This window comes from Syzygium oleosum, unplaced genomic scaffold (genome assembly GCF_021117445.2).
Source record: "Syzygium oleosum isolate NSW1041296 unplaced genomic scaffold, Sole_v2.1 Sole_v2.43, whole genome shotgun sequence".
NCBI classification, from domain to species: Eukaryota; Viridiplantae; Streptophyta; class Magnoliopsida; order Myrtales; family Myrtaceae; genus Syzygium; species Syzygium oleosum.
In genome coordinates, this window is record NW_026607527.1 from 1,391,328 (window position 1) to 1,403,467 (window position 12,140).

The following is a 12,140-nucleotide window of genomic DNA, read 5'->3' on the forward strand; positions in this document are numbered from 1 at the left end:
GATAAGGTGCGCTGAAGTTGGGGTAGTTAGCTAGGAAACACCACTGCGCATGTGAATGATTGATTGTGGTTGAATAGGTTGTGTGCTAATATTTGTTTATGATCACTGATCTATTCTTGTGTTGTAGAAAGATCCCTTAGAATACCAATATGAGTGCTCGGGACCCGGCTGCGACCTCGACCTCGAAGGGGAAGTCAAATCAAGACCCCCGAATAGACGAAATTCTGCAGGCTCTAGTGACCGTGGGAGAACTGTTGGGACAGCAGGCCCAACAACGAATGCCTAATGCTGAGAATGTGGCAGCAAATGAAAATGGAAATGGTGGCCGTACGATGCACGGATTGGTCGAGCAATTCCTGAAGCTCCGACCCCCGAAGTTTATCGGAACTGGAGATCCCGAAGAAGCGGAATCCTGGATCGATGAACTCCAGAAGGCATTTGAGCTTTTGAGATGTTCTGAGGAAGAGAAAGTTATCTTAGCAGCCTATCAACTGCAAGGTAATGCCAGCTATTGGTGGAAAGCGACCAAGGAAATCGTGTTCCCAGAGAATGCTACTGTCAATTGGAATGCTTTTGTTGAAGCATTCAATGGAAAGTATTTTTCCGAATGTGCTCGTGACCGAAAGATGAAGGAATTTTTGCAACTTCAACAGAACAACATGACGGTGGACCAGTACGAAGTAAGGTTCGCTTAACTGTCGAGGTACGCCCTTAAATTTATTGAAGATCCAGTGGAAAGGGCAAAAAGATTCTGAGATGGTTTGAACCCAGACATCCGGAGTCAATTGGTGCCGTTGAACCCCAAGGATTACAACAAGCTGTATGAACGAGCCCAGCTGGTGGAGAAAGAGTCCTTGGAACGAGCTGCCACTGTGACTAACTAAGGAATGCCCTATCATCTGGCTTCTCAATCCAACCAGCATCATGACAAGAGACCGATGTCGGGAGAAAAACGTTTCTCCACTCCCAACAAGAAGATAAAAAATCAAAAGCCAATTTCCACTGCAGGCGATGCATGCCATACTTGCGGAAGGTTTCATGGAAATGCTCCGTGTCCAAAACAAACGGGAGCATGTTTCGGCTGTGGTCAACAAAGCCACTGCATAAAGGACTGCCCGCAACGACAACAAGTGAAGCAGTCACAACAACCACAGGTGATGCAACAAAACGGAGTTCCACCGCATGATAATCGTCCTCCAGCTCAAGGAAGGATTTATGCAATTACTCCAGAGGAAGCGGAAAACTCCAAGAATGTTATTACGGAAACTTGATAAATCGGGTGACTGGAACTGTACTTGTGCTATTTTATCATAGTATTTATGTACGATATTTCAATATACCCGAAAGATCCAAGTAAGCATAAGAAATATTTAAGGTTGGTAAAAGATAAATCAGAGTGGCGCAGCGGAAGCGTGAGGAAGTCACAGTTAGAAGACTTTTCCATAAAGAAATTTTTCGGCGTTTTCTGAAAAACCTAAGCAGGGCTACCTTCAGAAAGGAAGGTAGAATCCAACTGTAATAACGGTTATCAACAAAGCATCAAGATAGCACCATTCGAGGTATTATACGGTCAAGCTTGCAGAACTCTAGTCTGTTGGAACGAGGTCGGGAAAAGAAGGTCACGGGTCCGGAGCTAGTCTAACTCACCATAGATGCTGTCCAGATAAGTAGAGAAAGACTTAGGACGGCACAAATCGGTAAAAGAGTTAGGCTGACAAGCGCCAGAAATCGCTTACAGGTAGGCGACCATGTCTTTATGAAGGTGTCATTAATGAGGGGTGTGTCACACTTCGGAAGGAAAGGTAAGTTAAATCCCAGGTACGTTTTAAATTTCGGGGACGAAATTCTTTTAGAGAGGGAGAATTGTAACATCCTCAATTTCAGTCCCCGGGAAATGGCTATGATTTAAGTTTGGTAGTTTTTCAATTGGAACCAATTTTTTTTACTCTTGTTCTGGAAAACCCAATTTCGGATCCTTTGTACCCCTTCGTTTTGTTATTTTTGTGGCGACTTGTGTGATCCGAATTTCCAAACACTTCCTTCTTGAAAGTTTCTCCAAACATCTTGAAGTTTTACATACTTTAATTTCAGAATTTTTGGACTTGATATGAGTAGTACGACAGCCTCATTTCCGGACCGTGTAAAACTACCCAGAATGGGTATTTCGGTGATGTTCACCCTATGTGGGTTCAATGGACCTTTTGGCGGTGTAGGCAGGCCAGCTCCGGGGCATGCCACGGGTGGGGTGTAGATCGGCCATGCGGACGGGAAACGGGGAGGAGATGTGGATGGAGTTAGAAGCGAGAAGACGAAGTAGAGGGGATAGGATCACCCAAGCCGAGTTTTGCTATTCATAGTGCGTGTGAAATATGTGTTGTTTGCCATGGCCCGAAGGGCTTGTTAAAACATGTTTGCATACACTGTAAACATAAGGTTTGCTCATGATGCTGCTTGTCTAAATTCCGCTGTTGTTCTGAATGTGATTGCCCCGAAATTATGCTTCAGCTTGTGTGTAAAGAAAGATAACAATGAACAGGATGTCGCGTTAATGATCCTGAGGTGGGGGCGCTACAGCTTTAGTGCGGGACTTCTATTTCTCGGACTGGCAACTGTCAAATGTACTTGAAACTATCAACTCCTAGACGGAAGTTATCCCTGCTCTTGACAGGGAGAGGTGTGATCGGGTAGTTTGGCAGGGACATTCTTCGAGCGTTTTTTCCACTGCCTCGGCTTGGGAACTGATAAAAAATAGGGGACAGATTGTGACCTGGAACTCGTTCATGTGGGACTGCAACATTGCACCGAGACATGGTTTCTTGATGTGGCTTCTCTCTCTCAATAGGCTCCCAACGCAAGTTTTATTGTTGAGTTATCACAGAATGTCGAAAGGTGCATGTGCTTATTGCCGACGTAGGCCAGACTCTATTAACCATTTGTTCTTCGGGTTCACTATCACGAGTACCCTTACGCGTTTCTAGGCAGCTAAGTGTAACCTTTTTTGGCGAAATGGTACGTGGCAAGAAAATCTCCGTTGGGCCATCCGCTTCATTGGTGGTCACAACTTTCCCCAGCACATTGCTCGTTTTTCTCTTGGTGCGCTGTGCCATATCATTTGGATGGAACGGAATCATATCTTATTCAGGAATCGGATCTTTTTTCTGCCGGTCTTTCGCAACCACCTTGCTAAGGTTGTAAGGGATAAAGGTCTCTCTTTTAAGCCTGTTGAAGACACTCTCCGTAATAGAAGGATCCAAGTTAATTGGGGCATCTCGCCTTCTATCTTTGAGTGATCTCCTGTTGATGCCTTGTATTTAGCTTTCGTTTTTCTGCTGGCCAGTGTTTTGGCCTTTGTTTTTGTTGCGCACTTGTTGCTACCCTGCTTTGTTTAGTCGCAAGACCTTTGCACCCATCGGGACACCCCTATGTGTCGCCTTAGGTACGAGGTTTTTGTGTTCGGCTACACTCTCTGTATGTTGCGCATTGAAAAATTAATATACTTCTTACCTTACCAAAAAAAAAACAACGGCGAAAGTATTTGCTAAAGATGTTTTCATTAATCAAGAACGAAATTTAGAGGCTCGGAGACGATCATATACCATCCTAGTCTCAACCATAAACGATGTCGACTAGGGATCGACGGATGTTGCTTTTAGGACTCCGTCGGCACCTTATGAGAAATCAAAGTTTTTAGGTTCCGGAGGGAGTATGGTCGCAAGGTTGAAACTTAGCTGCTCTCAGAATTGAACTAGAGGTGTTATCAAAGGCCAAGGCACTGCAGCAGACAGACCCGGAGATTCAGAAAATTCAGAAAAGGTTCCCAGAAAAGAAGAGACCTGACTTTCATGTAACTAAAGACGGGATATTGAAGTTCAATGGGCGCCTATGCGAACCCAATGACGAACAACTTAAGGAGGAGATCCTAACGGAAGCCCACAGAAGTAATTATAGTATTCATACGGGCAGCACTAAAATGTATCAGAATCTACGCCAACATTTTCAGTGGAACGACATGAATAGAGGTATTGCCAAGCACGTTACAAAATGCCTGACGTGTCAACAAATAAAGGTACAACATTGCAAGCATGGAGGATTATTACAACCATTAGAAATCCCTGAGTGGAAATGGGAACACATTACAATGGACTTCGTAATGGGATTGCCAAGAAGTTAAAGAGGAAATGATTTTATTCGAGTGATAGTTGATAGATTGACAAAGTCAGCTCACTTTCTCGCAGTATGAAAAGATTTCTGATCGGAAGAGTATGCAAAACTATATATTCAGCAGATAGTGCGACTACATGGAATCCCAGTGATGATCACTTCGGATCGAGATCCCAAATTTACTGCTACTTTCTGGCGAAGTCTTCAAACCGCTATGGAAACGAAACTCCAATACAGCACTACCTATCATCCACAAGCAGATGGCCAAACAGAAAAGGACCATCCAGATGCTCGAAGACATGTTACGAGCTTGTGTCGTCGATTTCAGAGGAAGTTGGGATGAACACTTGCATCTCATTGAATTTGCATACAACAATAGTTATCAGCAGAGCATCAAAATGGTACCATTCGAGGCATTATATGGTCGAGCTTGCAGAACTCAAGTCTGTTGGAATGAGGTCAGGGAAAAAAAGATCACTGGTCCAGAGCTGGTACAACTCACAATGGATGATGTACAAGTGATTAGGGATAGGCTTAGAACTGCCCAAAGCCGATAGAAAAGTTATGCTGATAAACGTCGGAAGCCACTAGAGTTCCAAGTAGGTAACTATGTCTTCCTTAAAGTATCACCCATGAGGGGTGTGTCGCGCTTTGAAAGGAAAGGTAAGTTGAGTCCCAAGTACGTCAGACCATTTGAAATTTTAGAAAGAACAGGGAATTTGGCCTATCGGTTGTCGTTGCCACCGAAACTTGCTCAGGTACATGATATGTTCCATGTATCGATATTGAGAAAATATGAGCCCGATCCGGTACACGTACTAAATTTCAACGAGGTCGAAATAGACAGCAGAGTGTCTTATAAAGAGAAGACAGTTCGGATCATGGACCGGAAAGAGCAAATGCTAAGAAATAATACCATTCCTGTAGTAAAGGTCATATGGTGTCACCATGGAACAGAAGAAGCAACCTGGGAAAGTGAGGAAATCATGAAACGTCAGTACCCCCATTTGTTTGAAGAACCAGATATGTGTTTAAATTTCGAGGACGAAATTTTATTAGGCGGAGAGAAATGTAACATCCCCAATTTGAACCGAGATGACTAAGGGAAAATGGCCATGGAATTGGCGATAGGATCGATTCGAGGGTCGGTTATGGATTAGCTGGTATGGTTGGAACGGGTATTTAAAGGATCGGTCATGGTTTGATCGAAGGATCGTCCATGGATCGACCAAGGGATCGACAATGGAATGACTTCCTAATCATGCAAGTCGGTTAGAGTGATTTGACCATGGATCGACCATTCGACCATAAGGGTCGATAGTGGAATAATCCCGGACGGCCATGAATCGAGGCCGCACAGGCATGAGTCGATCGCGGGTGATTCTGCTTAGCTATGCACCGATCGCGAGCGACATGGATCGATTTCGTGATACTCGATTCCACGTGACTACATGACAACTAATGGTCGACCATAGATCGTTGATGCTCGAACATAGACCGGTCGCGAATCGGCCATGGATCATTGCGTTGAGTCAAGTAGGCCATGGACGAGCTATGTGCCAAGCCAAGAGCCTTGTGACTTGGTCGGGGACCAGGTTTTGTGCCGACCACATAAGTCAGGCCTTGTGCCCGGCCATGGACCAGTCGTGTACCCGTCAGTCAGGCCATGGACCGGCCCTATGCTAGTCCGTGTACCAGCCATTGTGCCTAACTTTTGTGCCAAGCCTTATGCCCCTTGGGTCTAGCCCAGAGCAAGTCCCATGCCAACCATACTTAGCCACGGGCCACTCGTTATGCCGCCCGTGAGCCAATGCAAGTGTCTGGTCCATGAACCGATCTCTCGTCTGTATGTTCCATCCATGCACTCGGTACCTTGTTCGTGTGCACATCGTCCATGCGGCCCGGCACCGTGCCCGTGCATTCGGCCTCGTGCCTATGCAATCGGCCCGGCGCCCGTATAGCCCAGTAGTGTGCTCGACCTTGCGTCCATGCGGCCAGACCCTGCGCCCCGTTAAGCCTGACCAAATAGACCATGCGCTAGGACAATCAAACTAGTTCGGTCTTGCGCCGTTCAGCCCGGTATTTGACTCGATTGTGTCCAATCATGTTTGGATATAATTTTACACCGAACCTCGATTTCAAATGGAATGGTCGATCGTTTATGGAACTTGAAACCCTTAATTACCTTAGTTGTTCATTAAGTTAAATCTTAGGTAAAGTTTAGTGCCCAAAGGAAGAAGTGCCATTAGAATTAGTGAGAACCCCAATAATTGAGTGCTCTTGAGAAGGCACATGGATCACACGCCTAGAAGGCTTCTTGGAACAAGAAAACAAGTTGACTTGACTTGGCACCAATAACGGAACTTGTTCTACAAGAACGAATAATGAAGACCAATCCCCAATAATAGAACCTGGGCACCAATAATGGAGTTGTCTTGCAAGGCCAATAATAGAGAGAGACTCACGCCCAAAGGGGGAATTCATGGACTAAGAGACAAATGGACAACTTCTTTAGCAAATTGTCAATAATAGAGCTTGTCCAAGAAGACAACAATAATTGTAGATTCTTGAGGAAGATGCCAATAATGGAGATAGGGCCAATAATGTAGAAGCCACCAATAATTGAGTCTTGAAGACCAAGACAATGAAACACACGTCCAAGACCAAGAGAGGAGAGAGGTTCACGCCTAGGAGGAAAAAGCCAAAGACAATCATCGTCTTGGTCTAGAATGACTTAATAGGGTATAATGACCCTAGGTTAGCAACTGAGAGACCAAGTTAGCAATATGCGGTTCTCATAAAAAGCTTGAAGAGGAAGACTAATGATGGCTAAAAACTTTCAAGGCCGTCCCCATCATTAACTTAGAATTTTGGCTTCTTCTTCATTAGTGACCATTAGTGGACCACACTATAAATAGCCATTGTCCCCACTTAGTCCCCTTTTTCCTCACACGACCATCATCTACGCCACACTCTCTCTCTCTCTCTCTCTCTCTCTCTCTCTCTCTCATGCCTACCCCACCGTCCGGCCCCTCCCCTTCTTCTCACGCCAATCTCTATCTCTCCCTCACGTCACTTTCTCATTTCGGTCCTCACTAAATCTCGTTTTTGTTGAGTAGTGTAAGTAGATTCCCTAATCTCGGAATAGGATGATGAAATGCGTTGTTGGCTAGTGTTTGTCCACGATCCGTGCTTGGACTTTGCGTGATGCTTGCTAGTTGTTTATTCTTGTACGTTATAAGTTCGAGTGATGCACGATTCGGCCGCGAAAGAGGGAACATATATCTTGTATGTATGCTAGGGCGCATGGACCGAAACCTGGTTGGCAAAGGTTCGATATTGTGGCGTATCGGATCCAACCTAAGTCGGTTTGGTTTGTCGCTTGGCGTGTCGGATCAAGTCATGGGCCTTCAACCGTGGCCGACATATTAGTTAATTACGATTTGTTTGTCCATGAATCACACTTACACTCATGCCTTCGGGCTCTTGCTTGCATGGGCTATTAAAGAAAGATAAGAAATGGATTGCTTGATGGTTGTGATGCATGGATACACGTGGGACTAAAGTCGTCTACGATGGATTTCGAGACGTTGCCGAATGGATTTCGGATGTCTGGTAAATTCCGGATGCCCAATGGATTTCGGATACCCGATAAATTTCGGAAGAACCGAGGGATTTTGGTTAAGAATGAATGAATCTCGTATGTTCTATTTATGCATGCATCATTTATATACCATGCTTGATGTTCTCTTGGCAATTGTGTGCACCATGAATAGTACATAGGCAAGGTAAGAAATACATTTGCTATTGATTTGCCATCGATACCCGGGGTGATAAGGTTGGATGCGTGTCCGGCGATGATTGATTTCTCCTCACTTGAAATTAGAAGATTTACTTATTGAGTCGATGACTCACTCCTCGTTGTTTTTCCCATACTTGTAGGATGGCAGCCCCTCCCGTCCGCTTCGGCACCCTGGTTGAGATAGAGGTAGAGGCAATAGATGTGATCGACGGTCGTGAGAATCGCGCATATTGCCGCGTCACTACTCACATGATGGTGGATGAGGGATTTGATAATCCCGTGCCGGATACCTATGTGGCCTAGTATACGTGGGCGGATGGCGACCTAATGGGACCCCTTCTTGGGTTTGACGGACCATTTGGAGGACCTGGCAGTTCCGTGCCCGAGGGTGCCATGAGTGGTGTGTAGGCGGACCGGAGTAATAGGGGAAGAATGCAACTTTTTGGGAGCTCGTTTTGGGAGGAACTTTTGTGGAGGACCTTTTTTGAAGAAAACCACAGTAGCGGGGCTAGGCATAACCTAACCGTGTTTGTTATAGCGGAAATATGTGTGTGAATTGGCCCGTAAAAAGAAGGGACATGTAAAATGGTTTGGCTTGTAATGTATATATAAGCTGTCATGTAAATACAAGATTTGCTTACGATGCTTGTCTTAACCTCGTTATCTAATCTTGTTGTGATTGTCCCGATTTCATGCTTCCGCTTGTTCGTAAAGAAAGATAAAAATAAACGGGACGTCGTAAAGTAAGCCATGGGTCACGGTCTTGACCGTGACGTGACAGCCCTTGCCTAGGCTTATAAAGATTATTTGATTTTTTAAATTTCTTTCTGAAGTAATTAAATTATATAAACAATAATATTCTTTTATCTAACTTTTTTTATAGCGATATGTATACTGAAAATCCTAAAACTAGTCATAAAAGTGCAATTGAGTTCTAAAACTTACAAAAAGTACAATTAAGTCCTAAAACTTATCAAATTGATGCAATCAAGTACTTTCATTAACTTTGTCTAATCAAGCTAATGGAATGCTGACATGGCTTTTATTTCTCTCTCCTACATGGCGCTGACGTGGCTAACAACGTCGTTTTAGTCCAAATTTGATGTTTAATAAGAAATTTAAAATTAATTCTAAAATAAATTAAAATTAAAAAAGGAAGGGAAACCAGGCGAGGGTTGCCCTTGTCGCCGCTGCCTCGCCATTGCGGGTGATGATGATGGATGGTCGGCCAAGGGTCGGCGAGGGTCGCTGGGCTCCGGCTAGTTGTCACGTTCCGACCCGGAATCACGATCGATACTTAATGACCGAACATGACCCGAACGGAACCGTGACTCGCGGAAACAAATTAGTGCGTCCCATTCATTTTAATCAATGCGCACGCGGAAGCAAATATAAATAGAACATCACAATATCAACATAAGCAAACTTCGCACGTTATATTTACATGATACGTGCTTATTTTCACAAGCCTTACTCTCGGGCCATGTAAACCGCACACATATATTTTACATGCCCATTTCAAGAGCGATTCCGAAAAACAAGCCAACTAGCGAACAAACAAAACTTTGGCTTGGGGTCCCTAACTCTACTACGGCTTTTCTTGCTCCTCGCTTCTTGGTCCTCCCGTTCCCCATCCGTCCGGCCGTCTCACGCCCTACCTGCGGCTTACCCTGGAGCCGGCCTGCCTATGCCGTTAAATGGACCGTTGAACCCGCGTAGGGGTCCAAACCAATCTCCGTTAGCCAAACGGTACTATGCCACGTACATATGAGGGACCAATTCCTCGCGACCCTCATCCACCATCACGTACATGATGATCCTACGATAGGCGCAGCCTTCACGGGCATCAATTACGGTGAGCAACTCTGCTCTCATCTCGATGGGGCTACCAAACCGGGTTAAAGGAGACGCCATACTACAGACCTGAAAAGAGGAAAAAAACAACGGGAGTGAGTTGAGGAGACTCAATAAGTGAAAACACTAATATCAAGCGAGGATGAAACAATCACCATTCACATAAGTTGGCTCTTATCATACCGGCATCGATGGCAAATCAATAGCAAAGTTCGTGCTACGAAACAGCAAAAGAACATCAAACATGATTATCACATGTGAACATCACTTGTCAAAGAAAGAACAAGCTATAATCGACCAAGTAATCAAGAAACAGCCCAAGCAAACCATGTTACAATGTATCGCAACTTCCTTTCCCGATATTAGGGAATACACTTACTCAACATAACACTAGAGCACATGAGAACACGTGAGAAGAAAGAAAGCAAGTGGCGTATGGCTTGAGCACGGGAAAAACGAGGCCTTAGGCAATTTTCTAACGTGGCTTCCTAGTTGGCCGAACAAAAGGAAAGGTTGGTGGGGCTTCTTTGGGCGTGAATTGAGGAAGCAAGAAAGCAAAAAGAAGAAGATGATGGCTGGTTGGTGGAAGTGTGTGTGCGTGAGGTATGTGGGGGCTCCTTCACGTGAGCTTCTTGCTCCATTTATAGAAAGCCAAGCTTGAAGAAGAAGCAAGGCAATAATGGTAGGGCATCCAAGTCAAGGAAGCCTTGATGGCATTAATGAACTATGGCCAAAGGATATGATGAAGTGCCATTAAGAGACTTTAAGGTGGCCTTATCTCTTCTTGGTCTCTCTCTCTCTCTCTCTCTCTCTCTCTCTCTCTCTCTCTCTCTCTGGGCTCCCTGTCTTGGCCGACTCCCCCCCTCCCTTATTTTATATGTATTATTGGTGACCATGAGTAACCTTGCAGCCTTAATAAAGCTGAACAACTCAGCTGCTCAGCAATAAAGAAGGGGGACACCTAAGCAAGTCCAATAATGGTGGCCTTAAATGGCTTTTAAAGGGCATTTGACTTGGTCAACTATTTTGTTCTTCTCACTAGCTTAACCGTGAGCCTTGTTTGGATTGCCTGAACATGCTGGTTTCACCCACAAATAACTTGGGCCAATCGGTTTACACAAAATCGACTAATTAATACTAAATTCGCAACCCCGTATCATATTCGTTCAACTTATTTTCCGAGGGTTTTCCACGCTTGATATACCCGTTCAACCCGAGGTTTGATGTAGAAGGACCTCCACATATGGTCAAGTATGACCAATCAAAGGTCTAAGTCCATTGGTGACCAATTCGGGCCAGCCGAGTTGCCTAGGCATGTGGCTTGTCTGATTGGGCCTGACCGGGCGCATGCCTGGCATGCTGCCGGGCCGCACGAGCGCATGGCCGAGCACATGGCCCGGCGTGTAGCCGAGTGCACGGGCGCGGTGCCGGGCTGCACGAGTGACACGCCGAGCACGACACCAGCTGCACGAGCAATGTGCCGAGCACAATGCCGACCCGCACGAGCAAGGGGCCGGTTCATGGGTCTAACACATGCATTGGCTCATGCATGGGTACAAGGCATGGCTCATGGCCAAGTCCATTGGGTACAGGACTAGATCGAAACCGGATCTAACGGGCACGTTGCCTGGCACAAGGGTCAAGTACAATGACTGACACACGACCGGGCACGTAACTGGTCTATGGCCTAGCTGACGGGCACGATGGCCGGTCATGTTCGAGTACGACCGTATGAGACCTGGTCGGCGCAGCTGGCACATAGCCAAGCCCGCGGCCTAGCTATTAGGCTCGTGGCTCGGCACATGGCTCGCCCATGGCCAATCCAACTCGACGCAACGATCCGTGGCCGACTCGTGACCGGTCCATGCTCGAGTATCAACGACTCATGGTCGACCCTCGGTTGTCATGTAGCCTCGTGGAATTCAGTATCCCGGACTTAACTCATGGTCATCTGTGACCGATGCATGTCCGTGCGGCATCACCCGCTGCCGACACATGCCGACACCGGACTAATCCATAGGTATCCCGGACTGTCCCACTAACGGCCCTTATGGTCGAAGGGTCAATTTACAGTCATATCACTCTAATCGTCTGGCGTGAGCGAAGAGTCATTCCACTGTCGATCTCTAGGTCAATTCATGGACAATCTTTCGATCGAATCATGACCAACCCTCAGTACACTCGTTCTGACCATATTGCACGTTCCATTACCAACCCTCAGTTCGGACTACTTGCCCATTCATTGATCACTTGCCCTTGGCTCCTAAGCCCAAATTCGGGGATGTCACACTAGTGGCCGGCGACCCTCGTTCAGATCAAGCCA